We start from the raw sequence: 22412 nt of genomic DNA on the forward strand, positions 1-22412 counted from the left end.
GATGAATTAATACTATGCACCGCTTAAGTACCAAGCTCTCCCTAGATCCAATCCTAGACATGCATATACCCGTTGCCACACCTTACCCCTATGACTTGTCCACGGTCTCAACAATTTAATTAAGTTTTATGTAGTCATCATATACTAAGCCCAAAACCCCTACATACCTGCATATGGCCCACTAGTCCCAATCTCATTTTTATGGCCCATATGTCCCAATTCACATTCATATGGCCCATCAAGCCCAATTCACATTCATATGGCCCATCAGGCCCAATTCACATTGATATGGACCATTAGACCCAATCTCATTTATATGGCCCATCCGGCCCAAATCACATTATACTCATGCTCACATACAAATTTTCTATCACATAGCATCACTTATCAAATTTTGCCTAATATAGGCCCAATAGCCCCTCGGGCCCATTTGGCCCATTTGTGCTATTCACAACCCAAGTCCATGGAATCGCCCATGGGCCTCAGGCAACCTATCAGTCTCCCCCTTACGAGTGTTCGACACTTGCAAGACTACCGTTGCCAAACTTTCGACTTTTCAGCATTTTGGCTTTTGCTGATCTACTTGTGTGTGCAGTGTAAGTACACACCTAGTAAGCAAGTGTGCTACGATTCCCTTAGTCACCAACCTACAAACGATATCACCCTTCCATTAATCATATGCTTAACACATATTTTACCAAAAAAAAAATTGAAACCTCACCTTAACCTTACCTTGAACACCAATCCCTAATAGTTTTTCCTTGATCACGTACTTCTTAGACCTGCATTAATCTTACTCGTTAAAACCAAATACTAGGGGACTAGCATCCAACATAATTCACCCCTTTATCTCACTTAAGATCATTTGGCCAACCTTAATCAATAACAGAGAAATACTTACCAAACCGCAAAACACCTAAGGAGCAATTCGGCAGAGAGCTAAAACCCGAGATTTGATACTAATTTCCTACCAAAGTTGATTACAAAGAGTGAGGGAGTGAAGTAATCAGTATTAACAATACTAGCCGAAAAATAGATAAGGTACTTACACCAAAAGAGTAATCAGCCCAAGGGAGATTCGGCTTTTCGGCTTTTAAACTAGTATGGTGAATAAGGTTTATTTGGCACAAATTAAAGAAGAAGAGTAGAAGAAGGAACCGGCTAACCCAAAAGTGGAACAAAGAAAATTGTGTAGATGAAAAGAGGGAAAATTGGCATAAAGAAAGAAAGTAAAACAAAGGGTTTTTGGCTTTTAGGAAAAAGGGTTTCTGGCAACAAGGTGAAAGGAATTCGGCATTAGCCTGGCCACCCCCATTTGACACCTATTTATAGCCCCTATAGCCGAATTGCCTGACCCTCAATTCCCCATTTGGCTCCATCACTTCCCCCTTTTCATCTCTTCGTTTTTCTCCCTAATAACTCCCCACTCTATTTCCTAAATTTCCTCTTCTGAACACTACGCTTGGAGTCCATCGTCACTCCACTTCCAACCTTCTAGAAGGCCAAAATTAAACTCCTAAAAATACTAAGCTAGGATTCGAACCTCGGATCTCCTTGCTATCTACTAACACCACCTCCCTACACCCTAAGTGGCATCACTTAGCCACTCCTCCATAAGGCTTTTTGATGCCATTTTCCCCTATATTTATTTAAAAGCCCAACTACTCCCAACTCTAATTCCTTTAATAATTAATTTCAAATTCCTCCACCACAAAACTCGAACCTAGAACTTCTCTAACTTACCTCGACACTTCAAATTCCTTAAACCCTTAAAGCCACCATGTCATTTGTCATTTTCTTACTCACATAAAAATTTTATGAGACCCAAAGCCCATTTCATCTAGGCCCAAAATTCGGGGCGTTACAACTCTACCCCCTAAACGAAATTTCATCCTCAAAATTTTACCTTATTCAAACAGTTGAGGATATTGACGTCGCATCGCTTCGTCAGGTTCCCAAGTAGCCTCCTCAGCTTTGTGATTCTGCCAAAGTAATTTGACTAATGGAACGGGCTTTCTTCTTAGTATCTTAACATCACGATCAATTATTTGTATGGGCTCTTCCTTGAAAGTTAGGTCTGGCCTAACCTCAATTTCTTCCACCGCCACGACGTATGAAGGATCCGAGCGATACCGCCTTAGCATGGAAACATGAAACACGTCGTGGATCTGGCTTAGGCTAGGAGGTAACTCCAGCTGGTAGGCGACTGGCCCAATCCGCCTTACAACTCGATATGGCCCAATGAACCTTAGGCTTAGCTTACCCTTTCTTCCAAGCCTTAACACTTTCTTCCACGAAGGGACCTTAAGGAAAACTAAGTCCCCTACTGCATACTCTATCTCACGATGCTTAAGGTCAGCATACGATTTTTGTCTATCCGAGGCCTCCTTCAACAGACCCCGAATCAACTTCACCTTATCCTCTGTAACGCCCCCTTACCCGAGACCGTCGCCAGAGTCGAGCATGAGACATTACTAAACTTATTTTAGCATTTAAACAAGTTCAAACAATTCTCGTAGTAAACTGTCTATCTGCATCACAATCGCTAAAAAAATCATATCTTGAGTTATGAAACTCAAAATCAAATTCCATAAATTTTCCCTGAAACTAGACTCATATATCTACTTACTAATTTGTTTCTAGAATTTTTGGTAGGGCCAATTAGTACAGTTTATTAGTTAAATTCTCCCCTGTTTCAGGGTTCAGCTACTCTAACCCCTGTGCACTATGAATCAAATTTCTTCCTGTACAGAACTCCAATGACCATGTCGTTTGTTTCTCTTAAAAATAGACTCAATATTTAATCTATACATATAAAGTGTGACTCCTAATTAGTATTAAAAAAATTATGATGAATTTCTAAATTTAGAACAGGGAATCCAGAAATTGCTCTGACCCTGTTTCACCAAAACGTAAATATCTCATAAAATACAACTATTTTACTTATTTTGTTTCTTACACATGAAAATAGATTCATTAAGATTGAATTACATATTTTATTAATCATCTAATTCTATCTTGTAACACCCCAATCCCGTATCCGTCTCCGGAATAGGTAAAGGGGCATTACCTGATTTGAAACTCATATCAGAACAGTAAAATTTTTTTTTTGAACATTCCTTTAGATAAGTACTAAAGACAGTCAGGGATACAATTTAAACTTCTATAAGTACACATTCAAAAGATGCCATTTTCGCATGGCTTATATACATTAACCAAAATATTCTTCGGCCACTGGTCTATTCTATACATGCCATAAAATAATTCAAAACATAACAGTAACAAGCAGTGGATAGTGATAGTGTGACTAGTTGCTGACGATCCCCGAGCCTGTAGCTTCGAAATGAGATCTATAAAACAGAGGAAACAAAGTAAACGGAGTAAGCATTACAATGCTTAGTAAGTTTTAAGCAGTGTCAACAGATAACAATCAAATTATAACATAGTTGTTCGTATTTTTATTTCACTCTTCCTTCGGGCATACCATCCCTTTACCGAATATGCACATCTCATCATATACAATAGGCAGATAAACTTTCACATAAAAGTGAGCTCATGTGACATAGATATATTGTATAATTTCACATAACCTCTCACACTGATCCGATGCCACATAATCATAGGAATAGTCTCATAGATTGCTCACGTATGCATCACATAACTACCTTATGATTTAGTTCAAATCAAGCTCACATATAAACTTGGAGTACATACCTGTTTAACCTTTCGCATTGAATATATTTATAAGCAATTCTTATTACGAAGTCTTATAGCTTTAAACTCTACTCGGATTATCAGCGAGACCTTTAGCTCAGATGAAATCTCCATACGAAGTTATCGGGTCTTACCCGGACAAAATCTCCACACGTAGTCATCGGGTCTTACCCGGACATAATCTCCACACGTAGTCATCGGGTCTTACCCGGAATATATTTCCAAGTTTCATGTACATTTAATCACATGTTACAACATTCACATCGACTGTCATATTTGTAATTCATTTGCCTCATCAAATATCTAATAATACACACCTTTCACATTTGGTCATTCGGCCACAATATACACACATCTCCTACATATTTCACACTAGCCATTCGGCTTTACCACATATACATATCTTATACATATTTCACACTAGCCATTCGGCTTTACCACATATACATATCTTATACATATTTCACACTAGCCATTCGGCTTTACCACATATACATATCTCATATATATATTTCACATTAACCATTCGGCTTTACCACATATACATATCTCATATATATATTTCACATTAGCCATTCGGTTTTACCACATATACATATCTCATACATATATTTCACGTTAGCCATTCGGCTTTACCACATATACATATCTCATACATATTTCACATTAGCCATTCGGCTTTACCACATATACGTATCTCATACATATTTCACATTAGCCATTCAGCTTTACCACAGATACGTATCTCATACATATTTCACACTAGCCATTCGGCTTTACCACAGATACATATCTCATATATATATTTCACATTAGCCATTCGGCTTTACCACAGATACATATCTCATATATATATTTCACATTAGCCATTCGGCTTTACCACATATACATATCTCATACATATTTCACACTAGCCATTCGGCTTTACCACATATACATATCTCATATATATATTTCACACTAGCCATTCGGCTTTACCACATATACATATCTCATATATATATTTCACATTAGCCATTCGGCTTTACCACATATACATATCTCATACATATTTCAAATTAGCCATTCGGCTTTACCACATATACATATCTCATACATATTTCACATTAGCCATTCGGCTTTACCACATATACGTATCTCATACATATTTCACACTAGCCATTCGGCTTTACCACACATATATATATTTATCTTGTGCATCAATTTCAGCAATAGCTTATAAGCAACTCAAATAGTTTCATCAATGTTTACAACAAATTCACATATTCACTACAAGCTGTTTTCCTGAGCAATAGTCACTAAATTATTTATAACTGGAGTTATAAAACTCAAAATCAATTGCCGTTAATTTTCCCTGAATATAAACTCATATATCTTCCATCCATAAAATTTTCAGAATTTTAGGTTTGGCCAATCAATACCATATTTTTCTTAAAGTTTCCCCTATTTCACTGTTTGACTAATCTGACCACTCTTCACTACGAATCAAATTTCTCATTGTACAGAATTAAAAATATGTTCTATTTGATTTCATTTGAAACTAGACTCATTAAGGAGTCTAAGCATATAAATTTTATCTTATAACCATTTTTTTACAAATTATAATGATTTTCTGAAAACAGAACAGGGGATTTCAGAGTCATTCTGACACTGTGTCACACAACTTTAAATATCTCTTTATAGGAAATTTCTTTGCTTACGCGGTCTCTTTTATAAGAAACTAGACTAATTAAGCTTTGATTACATATTTTAGTCAGCCTATAATTCCACACCAACAATTTATAGTGATTTTCTAAAATCACGTTACTGCTGATGTCCTCAGCAAATTATTAAAATTTGCTCTTAAATTTCCAAGTCCAAACACTTATGAACTTACCATTTGAGTTTAAGACATATCATGGCCACATCATATCTTATTAAATCAACTCATTATGTCCTATTATGATTGAATTTACTCAACGTTTAATCACTTAAAACTTACCTCGGAAGTGGTCGACGACTAGATATCCACGGCTATTCGTTTACTTTCTCTTTTCCCCTATCCGACTTTGATCATCTTTGCTCTTAAGCTTGAGTAAAACAATAGATTTGCTTAAGTACTTAACTAATATTATTCACTTGACAATCACATTTGGCAATCACATATCATTTAATCTATATCTAAAACAATAGATTTCAATATGTATCATATTTAATAAAACATGCCATGACTCGATTTCATGCTTATTTAATTTATATCTAATTCACATTCACAAGCAAGGAGTCACTTAATTTATCATGCTTCCTTATACATGAATTTAATCATATTGCCGAATGTCCTTATGTGTACATGGTACATACATAAGGCATATATATATATACCTATATATGACCATTACAATTTAAACATTTAATCTTAATCGGCAAGCTTTATTTCAACTATTTAAGGTGCAAACCAATTATGTTATTCATTAACATTTCGTCATATTAAATCTTTGATTAACCAATTTAACACATACCAAAATCCAATCATACATCTAACCTTTATCTCAATACTAAACCGAGTTACAAGATTATACATTACACTAAGCATATCATTAAACATAGCTATTCAATTTAGCTAATTTCATAGCCGATTAATCACCTTACCCCACATTACTCAATGCCGAATATCAACCCAACATCACAAGCATAATCACCATGAAACTTACCTTAATACACATATATGCATGTTCACATTCATCACATTGGCCATTATAAGCAAAACAACCATTCAAAGCTCACTTCAATTCTTTAACAAATAAAACTAATGTTTAATACTATCTCCCAATTTGGTATGAGTTACCGAATGAAATTAAACTCCTAATTCATGCACTAAAATCACATTCGGCACAAGCAAACTTCATTTCAATTATGCCACTCTTAAACTTATCCATAATACCCTAAGTTCATTTAGTAGCTAGGCAACAATTATACAAAAACAACAAGCATTTAACAATAATGTACTTAACCAATTCCTTAAGCATACATTCGGCAATATATATATATTAATGACTAAAACACTTAGGCCAATTCTAAAACATCCACAAATCTTCATGCTTACATGCCATAACCGTATGGTTCTTATCACACTTGGACCACAAAATGCATAAATTTCACAAGTTCTAATTACTATCATAAGCTCAATTTTGGCTAACACTCAATTAAATACTTACAATTTAGCACTAATTTAGCATTTCAACATAGCCGATTGTCATTAAGCAATTAAGCCACAAACATTTAATTTTACCAAGCTCAACTCATCTATAATCAACCCTCAATACACTAAAGCATCAAAAACAACATCAAAGAAATACAAACATCCATGACCGAATGTCATCTTCATAACTTTACAAAAACATTTGCCATGAGCTAGCTTCTATACTTGATGACCACTCCAAATATACAAAGATTTTCAATGAAAGAGCATTAACATACCTTAATATTAATCTAAGATGACCAAATGCTTCCCTCCCTTCTTCCTCTTTTCATTTCGGCCAAGAAGAACCGATTTCTCCTTTTCTTTTCCTAACCCTTTCATTCTTCTTTTCTTTTATTATCCTTATTATTTCTTTTATTTATTTTAATATATGTACCATCATGGCCGGCCACTATGTATAAAAAAAGGAGTATTTGACATGCAAAACCATTATTTTCACTACATGCTTTAATAGATCCTTATAGATTAACCTATCACATTTCAAAAGTGTCACACATAAGTCCTATTAACTAAATTCACATGCAATCGACTAAATTGAAGCTTAAAACTTTCACACATTCATATTCACATATTTTAGACAATATATATCATATTCAAATACTTCGGTGACTCGGTTTAGCGGTCCCGAAACCGCTTGCCGACTAGGGTCAATTTAGGGCTGTCACATATCTCTACTATGTTTAGTGATTTTTCAAACTCACATCACTACTACTGTGTGATTCTGTTTTATAATCAATTTCACCATTTTATGGATTTCCATAAATTAGTTACCACATAAAGCATACGTGTTATCAAATATAATCTTGATTAGCCACTCCAATAGGTAATCATTCTCTAACATTTCCATGCCATCCATGAGCCATATCATAAGATTATATACAAAGTATGATTATAATGCTATACATGCCATATTCCCAAAATATACAAGTCATTATACCGAAATAGTTTGTTGATAGTGTGAGCGCGCATCTGACCATTCCCGATCTGTAACACCCCAAACCCAGCCTAGACGTTATGGCCGGATCCGACGTGTCACATTGAAGTTTTTAAGAAAACCCATGCCTCTTTCAACGTCCTTCTTAGTGTTTTAAAAGATAGTCTTTGCTAAGTTAATAAAGTGAATGGAAGCTGTGCACCAGGTAGGTATCCGAAACAGAGGAGGTGAGCCATGAAGGCTGCTTAAGTACCAAGCTCTTGATTGGATCCAATCCTAGACATGCCCACAACTATTGCCACACTTTGGTGCTAGGTTAGGTTTTGAGAAAAACGAGTTAGAATTCATTTAAGTAGATATTTTTGATAAACCGATTAATTGTAGTTCTTTTGAAAACAATTATCATTTTGGAAACGCGCCCTAGGTCTAACTCATATTGTTATAAAAAAATATACGGTATAAAATAAAATAATCCCAGAAAAATAATTAAAATGGCCTTATTACAACCCAAAACCAAATAATAATATTAATAAGATAAAACTTATAAAGAAATAAATCGGCTACTTATTGCAGTTAAAAGAAACAGAAACAGTAGTGTGGCCATCTCTGAGTCCCTCGCAGCTCCAAACCATCTAAGCTTAGGGATTACCTGCACAGTTAGAAACGGGGTGAGTTTACGAAAACTCGGTGTGTAATCCCAATAACAAACAAACAGTGAAAACACAGTATCCGTACAATCTGGGCCAAAGCCCTATTTAGTCTTGACATATACTGGGCTGAAGCCTTTCATTTAACGGTTACTGGGTCGAAGCCTTTTCATAAATCATATCACTGGGCCGAAGCCTTTTCATAAATCATATCACTGGGCCGAAGCCTTTACTGTAAACAGTATGGCTCTTAGGCCCATTTCAATATCACATGTAATGTCAATGGATGTATGCAAGCCCATTTCAATATCACATGAAATACCAATGAATGTATGCAAGCCCATTTGGGGAAACTACTCGACCCATCATCCGCTACTCTCCACCTGTACCAACCAACACACCATGTGGGGAATAACTCAACCCACCCAACCAAACTCTCCACTGGCAGTGTATTTGCTTTATCATATAACGGGAGGCCTAGCCTCTTTTAATAACTAGGGTAAATCCCTTTTTGATAACCTGGGGCAAAGCCCTTTTTAGTAAACTGGGGCATAGCCCTTTTAGCACTTCTTTCATTTATAAAACCCAACCCATGCAACATGTCATGTATGCAGAATGTCATGCCCATATTTGAATCAAACAATCACAGTCAAGTCATTCATATCACCAACATATATTCACAATCAAATCCATCAACGACACAGTCCAAGTCAGTCACTTGCCCACAAGGGCAAAACAGTCATTTTTCATATTATAAGGGTAATTTCGTAATTTTACCAAATATCAGGGGTTTCTATGTTCATTAACAATTATCAATATTTCCGAGTGTTTAAACAATGATCTTTGACCCACTTTATCAAATTCGGGGTTTTGGGCCCAAAACCTCTAATGGGCCCTACGAATGCTGATTTAGCCCACTAAGCCTGCTTAATCCAAATTTTACAACAGTACTAACCGTGTTAACATGCAACTTTTCCAGATTCCATTTTCTATCAGTTTTACCCAAATGGGCCCGAAAGCCCATTGGGCCTGATTCCAGCCCATTGAGGCCCAACTTACCATCGTGCACAAAATTACGCTCTTACCTGCTCCATCGATCCAAACACCGATCATATTGTATCTATCGCATCTTTAAGCAAAGACAAAATCACAAGTTCCCAAAATACTGGTATTTTAACATTTCGGCTTCTCGGTAAATATTAATCTAAGCTACTACGAGGGTTAGTACACACCTGTTACGGGTTGAAGTTGAAACGTTTCCATAATCAATCACCTACGGTAACCACCACCTGTCACTCAAACTTAACTATTCCAATATCAATATATGTAAATCCTAAGCACATCAGTCATACGAAACATAAGGGCGTATTCATCATTTTACCATACAAGGGTATTACGGTCACTTTACCCTACAGGGGCTTTACGGTCTTTTTACCTATTAGGGGTATTTTAGTCATTTCATCCTACAAGGGTGTTTTGGTAAATCTACAAACCAAGGGTATTTCAGTAATTTTGTAAACCAATGGTATTTCTATAATTTTTAGAAAGCCAAGGGTATTTCTGTAATTTTGTAAATCAGGGGTATTTTGGTAATTTTACAATTTGAGGGTATTTCGGTAATTTCATAAACCAGTGGTATTTCGGTAATTTTACAAATTAGGGGTATTTTGGAAATTTTAAAAACTAGGGGTATTTTGGTAATTCTATCCTACAGGGATATTTCAGTAATTTCACAATCGAGGGTAAAACGGTAATTTTGTAAACTGAGGGTAAAATAGTAATTTTGTAAATCGAGGGTAAAACGGTAATTCTATAAATCGAGGGTAAAATGGTAATTTTATAAATCGAGGGTAAAACGGTAATTTTATAAATCGAGGGTGAAACGGTAATTCTATAAATCGAGGGTAAAATGGTAATTCTACAAATCGAGGGCATTTCAGTAATTGGGTAAACTAAAGTATTCTAAACAAGGATAACAATACGAATGGGCCTAAAGCCTATTCTCGGCCCAAATGGGCCCACACGCTTGTGTAGCCCTTTTAGCCTAAATCTAGCCACAAATATGAGATTCACCTAGCCTAGTCCAATATTTACTACACAATCAAACAACTTATCCAATTGGGCCTGTAGGCCCATTAGGCCCACATGACCCCTTTCGGCCCATCGCGGCCCGAAGTAGCCATCCTACAGCTAGAGTAGCGAGAAAATACACACCTGATAGGAGACTGGAGTTAATCCACGCTCCGAGCATTCTTAGCTGACGCCCAACCCAAACGAGCACGCCATACAACGAAAGGGATCAGCCAAGAAAGGTACCTTTACTCTCCTCATGGTTCTATCTATTTAAAGCCAGCTTCGCATCCACTCTTATGTTAGCTTCCCGATGTGGGATCCCTCCAACATCAGAGTTTAAATTCAACACAACTCTTGTCGCCCCCTGTTAGCAAAATAAATGCTCCTTGCTTGCCATGGGATTCGAACCCATGCCTCCCTTTAAATGCTCCATATGCTACTTGCCACTAAGCCACACGGCTTTTTGTGTCACAATTTCTCCAACAATATTCTTAAGGCCTACCTACTACACCTAGGGTTTGATTCACCTTAAACCCAAATTTTTGCTAGAGTCCAGGTTTGAACCCAGGACTTCTCCAACACTTCTCAGCACACTTAACCACTAAAACAAGCCTTCAACTACGAAATTTTCACGCACAATAGAATTTTATAAGCTGCCTTCAACCGCTCCCATGCTCAAGGCCCAAAACTTCTAGGCCCAAATTCAGGGTGTTACACGATCTCCTAGCCAGCTTGAACAATCTACAAAGAATAGAGAGGAGGGAGTAAGCATAATTGCTTAGTAAGTTCACATGTTAATAGCAAGTAACATAACCATGCAATAATACGAAATCCAAATTTGCATAATATCACCAAAGCATTCATATCATATTTCTCATTCATGATCCTACCATATTATTGCTATATTGGAGTCTCAACCCGAGGGTTAAGTACATATCTGTACAAATTTTCTCATTCACCACACTTACCAACATGTCACCTTCATTTTAGGTACTCACCTTATCCACTTAAGATTTACCCGTTGAGCACATCGGAATATGATTTGAATACACGGATTTCGTGCACATAAGTGCCATACCCACAGCTAGACAAACTCAATAGCCTGCAGAAATTATGTAGCCAAGCTACCATGTAACCCGCCGATAAGTGAACTCAGACTCAACTCAACGAGCTCGGGCGTTCGCATCCATAAGTGAACTCGGACTCAACTCAACGAGTTCAGATGCCTAGTTACATCGCACGACCTCGGACTCAACTCAATGAGCTCGGAACTCAAATATCTTAGTGACATGTCACTTGTATTCTAATCTATTCCCAATGTTCAAACGGGCTTTTTCCTCGATCACACATCTTTGCCATCTTCCACGGAATATCGAAACTGATACTTGGTAGCAATTACTCAATAATTTGCATAATACTCAATAATAACCACAAAGCATAATATTTCATGATGTTAATCATCATGTCATATAAATAAGATTAAATTACTTAAAATGACAATTATATTACTACATTTACACATGAACTTACCTCGGTACAAAATAAAGAAATTTTGTAATTTAGTCCACAATCTTTCCCTTTCCTTGATCAAGGTCGATTCCATGTCTTTCTTGGTCTAAAATAACACATTTAGCTGATTTAATACTCACATTTATCAAAATAGTCCATAACTCTAACTTTAGAAAAATTACGATTTTGCCCGTAAACTTTTTCATATTTACACTTTTCCCCAAAGCTTAAAATTTTTTTTTCCAAAATTATTATGTTTTATAACATGATGATCATTTTTCCCTTCTATGGAAACATCAAATTCTCACTCTAACATGTATTTATAAACATTAGGTATTTTTACCGATTATGTCATTTTACTCGTTTTCACGTAAAATCAATTAGGAAAAGTTGTTTAACACAATTTAAAGCTTCATATTCTACCATAAAATATCAAAATAAACACATTTCACCTATGGGTATTTTTCCAAATATAAACCCTAGGTTAAATTATTGCTAGAATAAGCTAAATCAAGTTACCGGGACTCCAAAAACGTAAAGAACATTAAAAACAGGGCTTGGAATCACTTACTATGGAGCTTGGAAGCTTGAAACAAACCCTAGATATGGAGAACCCTTGAAATTTCGTCCTAATGAAGAAGATGGACATATTTTTCCATCTTTTTCCTTTTTTTAATCTTTTAATTACCAAATGAATAAAATACCCTTCATTAAAAACTTTGGTTATTTCTACCTATGCATGTCCACTTTTGTCCATGAAAACCTAATGGTATAATTACCATTTAAGGACCCCTACTTCAATTATGCTCTTCAATTAAATCCTTTAACATCTAAAACTCATATTTATCAACTATTTCAATTAAGTCCTAATAGGAAAATTAGACATGCAATTCATGAAATTTTCTGTCGATATTCTAACACATGCATCTAATCACTCAATAAATTATAAAAATTAACCAGAATAATTTTTTCTACTTCAGAATTGTTGTTTCGAAATCACTATTCTGTTTAGGCCCTAATTCGGGATATCACATCCTCAGTATCTACTACCAACTCTGTAATACCCCGAACCCGAAACCGACACCGGAGTCGAACACGAGGTGTTAACTGACTTTAACCCCTTATAAAATTTATTTTCCAGACACTGCCCAATCTGTGTACTAGTCGTTTTAAAAATCATATCTTGAGTTTTGTAACTCAAAAATCAGTTTCGTAATTTTTCCCAGAAACTACACTCATGTACCCATCTATGTATTTTTTTCTAGAATTTTTGGTCAGGCCAATTAGTACAGTTTATTAGTCAAAATCTCCCATGTTGCAGGGGTCGACTACACTGACCTTTGTGCATTACGACTTGGATATCTCCCTGCACAGAGTTTCAATACTGATGTCGTTTGTTTCTATAGAAACTAGACTCAGAGAGGAATCTATACATATATGGTATGGCTCCTAATTATCTCTGGTTAATTTATAATGAATTTCCAAAGTCGGAGTAGGGAATCCAGAAACCGTTCTGGCTCTGTCCCACAAAAATCTGTTTATCTCTTAATATACTGCCCATATGATCTTTTCGTTACTTCCTCATGAAAACAGACTCATCGAGCTTCGATTACATAATTTATTCATCAATTAATTCCACTCCTACTATTTTAGTGATTTTTCAATCTCATGACACTGCTGCTGCCAGCATCTGTTACGAAAGTAACTAGGTCCATTTCATGCCTACCCTTGATCCAACTCAATCGAACATTCGTGCCATTTTCGCATGGCTTAAAGTTTACATGCCAAAGTTCAAACACAACGTAATAGCTTATACATGCCAAAATGTTCTTCTAAGCCAACTAAGAAGAAAGTACCAAAACTTGCTATCCGGTGTGATGACTTCGATGACGGCTTGACCCCGCAAAAAATAGATGAGTCCAAGCAACCTATAATGGGTGACAAGGAAACACCGAGTGAGTTTATAACTCAGTAAGTCATAAGCAATGCACTACCATCCATCAATAACATTATCACAAGAGGAAACAAAATGGAACGAGACAATTTACTCCATCCATACCGAACCATACCATAGTTCCTCCAACCTATCGATTCAGTTTCATATCAATTCATGCATTCACATTCCATATACTCATCAATAGGACATTGAAGCATTTTCATAAATCAATTTATTTTCGTTACAATCAAACGACTAAACGGCCTTTCACCCATCCTACGATAAATTTTATGTACATGACTTCAAGTATATTTGTCACATAGGTTCAAACTTACCGAGCTCAACACCAAGTATAAGCATAGTACCTATTAGCCATGTACTCAAGACACTTACCCGATCCGCTGTCCGCGATCGACTCAATAGTGTCGCACACATAGTGTCCATAATGATTCACGAATGTATATTGAGTCCGCACACTCAGTGCTATATAATCAACTCGCACACTTAGTGCTACGTAATCAAATCGCACACTTAGTGCTACATAGTCAAACTCGCACACTTAGTGCCGCATGGTCAACTCGCACACTTAGTGCATCATACTCATTTCGCACACTTAGTGCAACATAGTCAAATCGCACACTCAGTGCTGTACAATTTAATCCCGTGCACTTAGCGCCAATCTCATGGTCATAAATGGTTATACCCGCACGTTTAGTGCCGAGATCAACAACTCAGTACATCTTACCTCTTTTCTTTTCATTCAACAATTTCATCATCACATACGTACATGCATATATATATGTATATTTATTCATTCCATTCAGCATCAATACATAAACATTATGACCATTTGAAATAATACCAACTACATGCTTAATGACTTACCTTGTGTTGGGTAAGACGGTTCCAACTCGGCTACTCAGTGATCTTTTCTTTGCCTTTGCTTGATTCTCCTTCTTTAGCTCCTTGAGCTTAATCAATAATTCACTAGTTTAACCATCTTGTTAAACATTCATAATTCAATTACACATGCTTATGTATGTTTGTATATTCGGCAACCATCCTCACTAATTACCCATTTAGTCGATTACACACATAATTAAAGGTAACATCACGAATGGCATACTTATGTATATATATATGTATATATATATACTTCGGAATGGGCATCACAATTAGATTTAACACCACCTTCATACTCAATTAGATGGCCGAATGCATGTGTATATGCACAATGTCAACTATAACATCATGTAAATCCACATATACTACATTTCTTATGTTCCACATCTTAATGCCCATTATACATAATCAAATTTAACATCATCTATATATTTACTCATATGGCCGAATATACATACCCCCATATAATATCATTTTCATTCCATTTAACACTTAATTTCCACCACATAAACACTTGGCCGATTTTGCTAGCACACAAGCCTATGACCGAATGTCCTTGACCTCTAGTCACCTAGATTTTTATTCTTTAAGCCTCATCCAACTCATATTTTTCATTGACAACCTCCTTAACTTCAACTTATTCACATCTTTAATCATGCTACATTCGACCATTATTTAACAATAATTCATGCATCCTTTTTATTAAACACTCAAAATCAACCATCTTCATACCTCATCACCAAAGACATCAAAATACCAACCAAGAATGTAACATTCATGGCCGAATATCATCTCCATCAATTAACAAAATTTGAACCATGGCTAGGTAGATTTTCACTTACAACTTAAAATATACATGCATCTCAAAGAATAATATCAAACATACCTTAGTCTAGCAAACCACCATAGCCGATTTTCTCAAGCTTTTCCCCTTCCTTTCTTTCCTCTATTCGGCCAAGGATGTTCAAGAATGAACACTTTTTTTTTGTTTTCTTTCTTCAATTCACGGCAACAAGGGGGTATGGATGAGACCATGTTATTTTTTTTTTCATCACCCTTCCTTTCATTATTTAATCACCATGCTCATTATTTTATTTTTCTTAACATACACCACTAGCATAACATGTTGGAGACATGTTTCCACCCATAGCATGGCCGGCCACTACATATTAGGGAGGGGGAATTTGACATGCAAGTCCCCTTTTTCTTTCACATGCACTAATAGGTCCTCATGCATTGACCTATCACATTTTAAAATTTTCTCATATAAGTCCTATTGACTAAATTCACATGCAAACGACTAAATCGAAGCTTGAAATTTTCACACATTCATGATTACATATTCTAGACAATAAACATCACATTCGAACCTTTCGGTGACTCGGTTTAGCGGTCTCGAAACCACTTCCCGACTAGGGTCAATTTTGGGCTGTCACAAACTCAGGGCCCAAAACTCTTCTTTGGGGGACATCATCAAGAATGTCCTCATAGGCCTCTTCCTCAATAGATTGGGCGAGACAATACTGGGGAGGGTAGGTTCCTCGGTGCCTCTCGATCATCCTCATGCTAAGCATGCTCGAGATGCCTTGTGGAGACATCTAGCCGATGAGGGTGAGGGATGATTCTTAGGCCGCGATGTTGAGGAGCCCGAAGTGTCACGCCAGTCAAGTCATGTAAGGGCCAATGGAGATGACCCCCTTCCGATGTTGCTCCGTCTGGTGCTAAATCATGAGAGATATGAAATAGGCAAGGTCGATGACGTGCTCATGCAACATGTACCATAAGAAGTAGGCATCATGGGTGTTGACGACGACAGTGCTCTCTCGCCTCCCTATAATTGTATGAGCTAAAATAGCGTGTAAGTACCTCAGGGATGGTGGGAAAACTGATTCCTTGGAGTGGCTAGGATTGTAGGAGGCTGCGCTAGGGCTTAAAGTGTGCCAGTACTTTGAGGGAGAGATGTATGTGGCGACTAAGAGCATGTAGTTCATTCTCCTCTTTGAACTCCTTCATATATAAGCCTAGTGCAGCACCAAACTCTAGGATGCTTAGCTGGCAGATTAATTAGCCTAGGCGAAATTGAACCGTGCCGGGATCATCGTAGTTTGTCATTACAGTCTGAAGATGGAACGTTGAGCATAGTTCCCTCGTGAGCTCAAGGTATGTTGGCTCAATAATCCCAAAGAATAGCTTCCAAGGGTCGATGGTTAGGAGGGCTCGAATCAAATCAGCCAACTGAACCTGTTCTACAGTAGTCCAATCAATGCAGTGACCTGCAATTAAAGGTCGGGCTCGAAGTATTTGGAACAGTTCTTCCTTGATCCCTCGGGGGAACTGTAGGAGAGGGTGACGAATTTCCGCAGTTGGACCTGTGGAAGAGGACGCTCCCTTCCTCTTCTTTGAAGCAGGTATGGCGATTTTCTTTCCTCGTAAGACGACATTAAAAAGCCTGTAGTATAAAGAATAATAATAATAGGTCAACAAATTCAAAGAAGTAAAAAGCATGAATTTTGAACTAACTATTTCAGCCAAGACTAATAATATGAAGCAAACTCAACTACAATAACAATGAGAATAAGAATAGAAATGTAATGGGCATGAGGTTTTCCTAATCTTAATTTAACATGGAATATATGATAACTAACCTAGGAATGCAAATTAAATGATAGAAATTGGCATGGTAATAGCATGAGAATAACCATAGTAATGTCATGGGTATGAGGTGTTCCTAATAACTTGATTTAACACGAAATGTATGATAACTAACCTAAGAATGCAAATTAAATGATAGAAAAATGAACAATAGTTCAAAAGATATGAATATTATGTTGATAATAAGCATTAAAAATAAGTAAAATAGAAGTGAAAGGAGTAAACAAACGCTAAGGGAAAGAGATTGAGCGTCAAAAATGAAGTGGGAAGTGACGCACGGGCGTGGCAGGGAGGCCGTGTGGAGTTGTAGCGGCTAGGGTTAGGGTTTTTGAATAGGGAATAAAGTGAATAGTGTAGGATATTTATAGATTTTGGGCCACACGGCCAGGGCACATGCCCGTGTTCCTCAAATTTAGCCCGTGTGATTCGCGAATTTCAAATTTGGGCGTCTCTGACATTTAGCACACGCCCGTGTCGCACGGCCATGTCTAGCGTTGTTCGCTTCTCCCACGCCCTTGGCAATCTAACAGGTTCGACCACGAGTGTTAGACACAGGCGTGTCACATGCCCTTGCTGTTTTAACAGGTTTAACCCCGGGTCTTCCACACGGGCGTGTCTCACGCCCGTGTTGTTTTGGCAGGCTCGACCACGACCATGTCGCATGGTCGTGGTGTTTTATCGAAGCCTGTGTTAGGATTCCCTATTTTCACACGGCCATAAGCACGCCCGTGTGCTTGGCCGTGTCACTGTGGAAACACTTGTATTCAAGATTTCCATTAGTAAGTTAGGAGTTAAATACCAAAATTTAAAGAAATTAATATTGTTAGTGCTCGGGTTGCCTCCGAAGAAGCGCTTATTTATAGTCTAAGCTCGACTTACCTCTCTGTTATATGATCATGGTGGTTCGAGGAGTTTATACTCCTCATTCCTACTATCAATCTAAAAATAAGGTTTTAAACGGGTATTGTTTACCTTAAAAGTGCCAAAATTTGGATGACTCACCTCCACCGTACCAAATGGAAAAATACTGAGTACTGTAAGAGGGATTTCCTCATTCAGTGTGGTAGTGACAATGTGGGGATCTGCGGCATCTAATAAGACTTTATCACCAACCTTAAGTTCATTTGGAGAGGTATCAGGCTTGTTCTATTGTAGTTTTGGTTTATCGTGTGTTCTCCATTCATCTAGCTCCTCTACTTGTAGCCTTTGTTCTTCATGAATAGAACCTCTACTATTGTTCAAGAGTGGCTCATATACATCCTTCAGACTTATCTCCTGCAAAGTGGGTTGTATCATGTGGTCAGTTTTAATAGAATGGTTTAGACGATCACCTTCAATTTTTGATGTGTTGTCAGAATTGCGAGCTTGAAGGGTGAGTGTTTCGTCTCCTACGTGAAGCGTAAGTTTACCTGTGCCAACATCAATAATTTTTTTAGCAGTTGCTGAAAAGGGCCTTACTAGGATTAAAGGAGTATTGGTATCCTCCTCTATGTCTAAAACAATGAAGTCAACGGGAAATATAAATTTATCGATTTTGACTAGCACATCTTCAATAATACCCCTAGGAAATCTTATAGTTTTATTTGCTAATTGAATGCTCATCCTAGCCTATTTGGGTTTCCCGAGACCTAGTTGCTTGAACACTTTAAAAGGCATGACGTTGATACTAGCCTCTAAATCAGCTAATGCATTATTAACATCTAAACTACCAATTAAGCAAGGAATCGTAAAACTCCCTGGATCTTTTAGTTTGTTCGGTAGCTTATTTTTTAGAATAGCTGAGCATACTGCATTTAGCTCCACATGCGAGGCCTCGTCCAACTTCCGCTTATTTGCTAAAAGCTCTTTTAAGAATTTCATTGCGTTTGGCATCTACAATAGAGCTTCAATAAACGGTAAGTTAATATGTAATTTTTTTAAGAGTTTAAGGAATTTACCAAATTGTTCATCTGAGCGGTCTTTCCTTGTTGCGTTAGGGTATGGTACACGAGGTTTATATTCAACATTTACTGATTTTTTTGTATTTTGATCTACCTCACCTTGACCTTTGCTTACCACAATTTCTTGTCACGGTTCTCGTTCAGGCTCCACAAATCCTTCTTCATCTTGAACATTAATCGCGTTGAGCTATTCCCTTGGATTGGGTTCAGTATTACTTGGCAAACTACCTTGTGGTCGTTCGAAGATTAGTTTGGGAAGCTGGCCTATCTGAGTTTCAAGCCCTTGGATCGACGCTTGTTGATTTTTAAGTACTGTCTCGGTGTTCTAAAAACGGGTTTCTGACATTGATATAAACTTTAAGAGCATCTCTTCAAGGTTTGGCTTCATTTCTTGTTGGTAGGGTGATTGCTGAAAACCCAGAGGATGTTGTGGTCTTTGATTTCCTTGGCCTCCCCACGAAAAATTGGGATGGTTCCTCCAACCTGCATTGTAAGTATTACTAAACGGATTGTTTTGAGGTCGAGGATTATTACCCATGTAGTTTAGTTGCTCGTTATCCATGTTATGGCCATAAGGTTGGTATTCCGAATGGTTTGTTCCACCTCCACTTGCTTCGCACTGCATTACTGGGTGGACCTATGAAGAATTAAGAAAACCATCAATCTTTTTATTTAAGAGTTCTACCCGATTAGAGAGCATGGTGACCGAATCGACGTTATAAATGCCGGCTATTTTTGTTAGTTTTGTCCTCATGACTTCCACTGATAGTTATTCAGTGACATCTCCTCTATAAACTTATAAGCATCTTCCAGTGTTTTATTGTTGATGGTTCCGCCCGCCGCTGCGTCAACCATTTGCCGAGTCGAAGGATTCAAACCATTGTGAAATGTTTGTACTTGGAGCCAAAGCGGTAACCCATGGTGAGGGCATCTTCTCAAGAGGTCCTTGTATCTCTCCCATGCATCGTAGAGTGTTTCTAAATCCATCTGCACAAAAGAAGAGATATCATTACGTAATTTAGCCGTTTTAGTCGGCGGAAAATATTTTAGTAAAATTTTTTCGGTCATTTGTTCCCAAGTAGTAATTGACCATCGTGGTAACGAGTTCAACCACTGGTTAGCTTTGTTCCTCAATGAAAAGGGAAACAACCAAAGACGTATGGCATTATTAGAAACGCCATTAATTTTAAATGTATCGCATAGTTCTAAGAAGTTGGCTAAATGAGCGTTGGGATCCTCATCCTGCAAACCATCAAACTGAACAAATTGTTGTACCATTTGAATAGTGTTAGGTTTTAATTCAAAAGTATTTGCAGCTACAGCAAGTCAACTATGCTCGATTCAGTTCCTGTTAAAGAAGGTTTAGCATAATCATACATAGTGCGTGGAGCAGGATTTTGATTAACCGTAATTGCAGGAGGTAGCTGATTGCCTTGGTTTTCAGCCATCTCTTTGGTTGGGGGTTGAGTATCATCTTCTTACTCGTTCTCCGTGTATCTTAAGCTTCACCTTATTTCTCTTTGGTTTCTACGAACTGTACGATCGATTTCTTCGTCAAAAAGTAATGGTCCGAACGAGTTTCTTCTAGTCATAAACTATAAAAACCTGCTAAGAGAAAGAAAGAGTAGGTTAATAAATAATAATAATTAAATTAAATTAAATTAAATTGCAAGAAAAATAAATGGCTAAAGTAATAAAAATTGAGCATTTCTAATATTTCAGCTCCACGACAATGGCACCAAAAACTTGATCGCGTGATTTCGTGATAGGTTTTAAATATTTATAATTACTCGTTCTTAAACTAACTATTATTGTGATGTAGGCAAGTGTACCTATTGAACAGTAGTATAGTTTTAGAAAGACCGGATTGTCGAACCCAAAGGAACTAAAAGTACTAGTAATGACTGTCTTTTTATTATCTAGCCTAAGAATAAAGAGGTTTTGTTTTAATTAACTAATTATCTAAACTAAGAACTCACAAAGAAAAGAATTGGGGAATTGCTTTTGGGGAAAATCGATTGACTTAAGACAATACCTAAGGAAAAATCCACCTAGACTTTATATGTTATTTTGGCTCCAAATCGGACGATTTATTCATTCAACTTGTTCCGTATAGATCCCTAAGTTATGTTATTATCCTATTCAAGACTAATAACGTCTAATCCCTAGATTGAATAACTGAGATTTTTCTTTAATTAACACTCTAGGGTTGCATTCACTCGATCTATGGATCCCTTTATTAAGTTTTACCCTAATCCGGCAAAATCTTGTCACCATATGTATAGGCGCGCAATCAACTCCACTTAATTATGACAAATGTACTCTTAGACAGGGTCTATTCCTCCTCTGAATAAGAGCTTGTCTTGAATCAGTATCCTGGGATATCAAAACAAGAATTAAGAACACATAATTAAGAACAAGTTAAATATTTATCATACGATTCAGAAAATAATAACAAGATTCATCTTAGGTTTCATTCCCCTTAGGTATTTAGGAGTTTTACTTCATAACTAAATAAGAAAACATCTCAGAAGAACAAAGAATACAAAACATAAAGAAAACCCAAAACTCCTGAAGGGAAATTGAGGAGAGATCTTCAGTCTTGATGATGAATCCGGCTTCTGAGATGGATCAATCGGCTTCCTTGGAGTAATTCCTTACTCCCTATTCTCCGTGTCCCTTTTTTCTCCTCCTCTAGGGTGTATTTATAAGCTTTGGAATGCCTAAAAACCCTCAAAATTGGCCTTTTCCGAATTGGACTCAATTGGCTTCGACAGGGACACGCCCATGGCACATGTCCGTGTTTGATTACTTCAGGCCGTATTTGAGCCTGCCAAATTGACACAGCCGTGTGGTCTTCCCGTGT

The 22412-nt window shown here is 37.1% G+C and overlaps 1 non-coding gene across 1 annotated transcript; it reads left to right on the forward strand.

Moving 5' to 3' along the window:
- Window positions 1–20459: 20459 nt before the first annotated feature.
- LOC121231491 (small nucleolar RNA R71) lies at window positions 20460–20566 on the forward strand. Its single transcript, XR_005929549.1, has one exon. It is a non-coding gene; the product is annotated as a small nucleolar RNA R71 (small nucleolar RNA).
- The last annotated feature ends 1846 nt before the right edge of the window (window positions 20567–22412 follow it).

This window comes from Gossypium hirsutum, chromosome A06 (genome assembly GCF_007990345.1).
Source record: "Gossypium hirsutum isolate 1008001.06 chromosome A06, Gossypium_hirsutum_v2.1, whole genome shotgun sequence".
Taxonomy (NCBI): Eukaryota; Viridiplantae; Streptophyta; class Magnoliopsida; order Malvales; family Malvaceae; genus Gossypium; species Gossypium hirsutum.